The 4390-nt window shown below is 38.0% G+C and overlaps 1 long non-coding RNA gene across 1 annotated transcript in view; it reads right to left on the bottom strand.

Annotated features, from left to right (window-relative positions):
• Positions 1-205: 205 nt before the first annotated feature.
• Positions 206-4390, bottom strand: part of LOC112986651 (uncharacterized) — a 30742-nt gene continuing 26557 nt past the window's right edge. The window contains exons 3-4 of the long non-coding RNA XR_003260079.2: positions 3106-3202; positions 206-890 (exon numbers count right to left, since the gene is read on the bottom strand). This is a non-coding gene — a long non-coding RNA (uncharacterized LOC112986651). The remainder of the gene's footprint in view (positions 891-3105; positions 3203-4390) is intronic.

The following is a 4390-nucleotide window of genomic DNA, read 5'->3' as shown; positions in this document are numbered from 1 at the left end:
GGAGTCTCGGCAGCTGGGGGGGGGGGGGGGCGGCAGCGGCGGGAAGCTGCCGTCTGGTTCTGCTGACTCCACTCGAGTTCCTCAGTCATCGCAAGCAAGGCCCCCCCCCCCCCCCAATTCACACAGTCTGCAGTTTTTATAGGTTCTTGCCCCACCTCTGGGAGGTGCTTCCTCGCTTCCCATGCAGATTAACTGTCACCCGCAGTCCGCCCTCTCGGAACCTTCCAGAAACGGGCTGGGGCATCTGGGGGTCTCCTGCTCATGTGCAGATGGCAAATGAGTACGTGGGGTTCGTGCCCTAGAGATGACCTTCTGCCCTTTTCGCGCCCTTTTTACCTCGTGCAGGTGCACGAGGTTGTTTACATCGCGGACAGCTCCCGGGGGCGCCGGCGCGGCATTGCCCAACGCGCCTTGGCAGCGGTGGCTCTGCAGCAGCAGCAGCAATGTCGAGACAAAACTGCATGTAGAGAACTGGTCCTCTACAGCCTCATTTCTGATACCATCGTACAAGCTGACCACAATATCTGAGACATTTCATATGAAAGGCCAAAAATAGTCATGCGTCAGCCTCTTGAAAGTGCATATCTTACTCACAGAGAACAAGATGACAGAATGTGTATCTGCAATGACCAGATTTTTGTGTATAGAAAGACATTATCTCTGAATATCATCTTAAGGCTGCTGAGAGCAGCTGATACCAGCTTTTTACCATTTGCAAAATGCTGGAACAAATGTAGACCTTCTTGATGAGCCTTGCCAGATTTGCAATCATTTTTATTGTTTACCTTTTAGCACATATTTTAATGCTTCTCCGAATCTTCGCCATCATTTGGCTCTGTACAACCTTGCTCATCCCACTGAAGAGAGCAGTGGTCACTGGCAAACAGCAGCTGTTTGGATCCAATAAATCATGACTGTGAGTAATTTTCTGTCATGGTTCTATGGCTTAGCGTTAAAGATTTGAGTGTGAAGACACCAGATGATTAAATGTACATTACACTAACACATATCAGTATATTATATTAGATTTGTATTTCTTTATTATAAATAATCCAGGTATATTAGCATTAGTAAATGGCAAAGCACATTATTATTGCTATATTTAGCTACTAGGTAATGCTACTAATATTTAATTTAAGTAGTTTACTCTCTTGCCCGCAAAATGCTGCAGAAAGTAGTCGTCTTAACTCAAATTTTTTTCAAAAATATGTTTTGGGCAGGAGCCTTGCTAAGAACTTGATATACTGAGTATCCCTGGTGTCTGAATCTGACCAGGTATGTTTTATCAATATGAAAAACTGGTCATTTCTATCAAATATTTAGTTTCGTTTAAAGAAGAAGGAGTATGAACTTCTGTTATCATTCTGTTTCTTTTTCACTCTTTTTTCCATAGATTTAGTTATAGTAGTTAAACCACCGTGGATATTTTTTGCTTTTGAGAATGACATAGTTTTAAGTAAATTTATCTTCCTATTCAGCTAGTGCTATCTGATCTCCCGTCACACCTTTAAAGAACAGTTCCAGAAAGAATATTAATTGTCATTAATATGCTGTTCAGAATATTAAGCAAACCTGAAAAGCAACAAAAACATTTTTTATGTTTTTTATCTTTAATATAAATAACTATAACTATTCCTATATGAATAAGCTGTGGCACCAAGGATGAAAAATACGCTTAAGAAACACAAAACAGCAGAACCCTTTTTACGATATTTGTGCTGAATTGTAATGAGAAAGTACAATACATCCAACTTTCCTAAAAAGTACCAGAAAAAAGAATTGTTTTTTCTTGATGTATGTACATAGAAAGTCATCAATGCTTTTGATGTGGATGTTTATATTTTTCAGAGGATACTAAGCCTTTTAGTGTTATGTATTATCTTTCAGTACAAGTGAGTTAATGAACTTATAGAACCATTGTATGTTCGAGATTTTTAAATGGTGGTCCAGCAAACACAGATGTTCCACAAAACACTTATGTACAGCAAGAAAGTTTTCTAGTGCTGCTATTCCTCTTTGCTTTAAGGTAAATTAAGTGGAAAGAAAGTAAAACGTACTAAAGACGTTTTGAGTATGAGCTTTTTATGCCTCAGTTGCTGTGATTGCCATGGACGCTCTGAGATGGTAAAATGACCAGAAAAGGTAGCTAAGCCAAGAGAATATTTCTCTTAGGACATGGTTTTAACAGCCTGAGAGCTCAGAAAACTCTTTTAACTGTTGAAATAGCACCTTTGCTCACTCCCACTGTAATGGAGAGCTTCTTCCTTGCAGTTGTCAAAAACAATTAGGTCACAAAAAAGAAATTTCACCAACTTTTAAGATACAAAATAATCATATCATATTTCTCTAAAATTGTGTCAAATCTCTGCCACTACTTGGACAGACTTTGTCATGTTCCCTTACGATATTGTTATATGCTTAAAGGGTAAAAGATGATTGTTAGTTAGTGTATGAACTTTCTGCCTTCATCTGCTCTTTCGGCAAGACAGCCCTCTGGGCTTGTTGTGAAGCCTAAGGAGAATTCCTGAGACAGGCGAAATCAACTGAAGAAAATAAAATGAAACCTACTTTGTTGAGATACCTTGGGGTTTGAATTGGGTAATGAAGTGAGATACACAGCTGCCTGCAAGTATACCTGAACTGTAAAAAAAGGTGTAAGGTATACCTGAAACACTAATCTAGAGAGAGATCTAGATAGAAATGCTAATGATGGCATTTAATATGCAGCAAATCAGGCCTCTTTCTCTACCAGATATTCCAATGGATACTGAAGTCAATGCCACAGCTTCTTAACTACTGTTTAACAGACTAGCAGTAGCTTGGCAAGGCATGTCAGAACCTCCTTTGAAAAGTACAGATAATCTTTCAGTCCCACATGCTTAGAATTCATTTCTGTAGGCATACATTAAATCTGAGGAATTTAGACTTTTACATTTATTAAGAAATAATAATAAAAAAGTTTATGTGAACTAAAGTGAGGCGTGGTGAAGCAAACATATGTACATTTTTACTTCGGTCAAAGTTTTGTTTTAGGCTTTTAAGTAGCATGTAAAACTCTGTCCAAATACAGCAAAACAAGTGTATTTAGTGTAAGCTTCCACTTACGTGACTTGCTTTTGCAAACATTTCAGAAGGCGTTATCACTTATTCCACACAGGCTTGTCACAGATGTCTTCCAGTGCCTGTCTGCAAAAATTTTTTTCTAATAAACGAGAAAAAACAAGAAACTGAAACAATTTCCACATCTCTGGATACATTTATGAAACTAAAAGAATATTTAAGGCTGTTTCACATGATACATTTACGGACCACTTTGTGTGTAATGTGCAAAATGAAGAAATCAAAAGCAGCTTTGACCCTAGCCTGATTTGGTTTCAATTCATGCATTAGAATTGTGCTAGCAGGAACAGTAGAAAATAGTAAAGGATACCAAAAAGTTTTAATACCATCTGTAAAATTGGAGGTAAAGTACGAAGCACAGCATGGAAAATGTTCAAATGCACTATTTTTTTTATCATGGGAAGCAGTGTCAATTAGAGCTGAACAGAAAAAAAGTAAGTCTATTTCATGGAAGGTTTTGATATTTCAAAATTTGGTTTTAATTTCCATACAAAACAAACCACCATCATTTTGAAATTCTTCATAAAAAGTAACACAGTCTTGGCTCTGTGGATTCCCACCTGGATACTTGACTCGATATCAGTAACTTCAGAATCCTGGTGATCTTTGACCCTCACTGTGTATTCTAGAAACACAGACTTCCCAGCAACCCACTAAGTTAATCTGTTGGCAGATAACTCCAAAAACTGCATGATACTCATGCAAATGCTGTTGAAACTGAACAGTATTTGATGAGTGCATGAATTTTGACAATGTATCTCCAAGTCTTTTCATAAAACAAGTGATTGCTATTTTTAGACAAAGCCAACTAAAACTTTAAGAAACCAGGCTATACTGAGAAAGTATGAGGTTCTGTGCAAAGCGGAGTCACTACTCTGTGACAGAAATACCAGTCTCATTTAACATTAAATTAGAAAACATCTCAGGTGTCTTTGGCTCCGTATGCAATTCCAGGACTAGGGTTAACGTCGAAATCAAAACAAGCCTGTTCCAATTTCATTCATTACATGCTTGGAGTATCAAATCTATCATCAGTAAAACTGAAGATCACAGGAGTGTGAATACTCTAGTATCCATAATCCAATATATTCAGACAGAATCAGACTAGCCTTAAGGCATACATTCAGAATGAGTGTGGGGTGCTTATTCATTTGGGGAAAGATAGCTCCAGCTTCCTAAGAGGGGAATTTACTAATAATTCTAAGAAACTTGTGGTTTTGATGCATAAGAGGAGGATTGTAGGTATTGACAATATCACACACACACACAA

This window comes from Dromaius novaehollandiae, chromosome 2, assembly GCF_036370855.1.
Source record: "Dromaius novaehollandiae isolate bDroNov1 chromosome 2, bDroNov1.hap1, whole genome shotgun sequence".
Taxonomy (NCBI): Eukaryota; Metazoa; Chordata; class Aves; order Casuariiformes; family Dromaiidae; genus Dromaius; species Dromaius novaehollandiae.
Note: the sequence above shows the minus strand (reverse complement) of the source record. Positions and strands in the feature narration are given on the sequence as shown.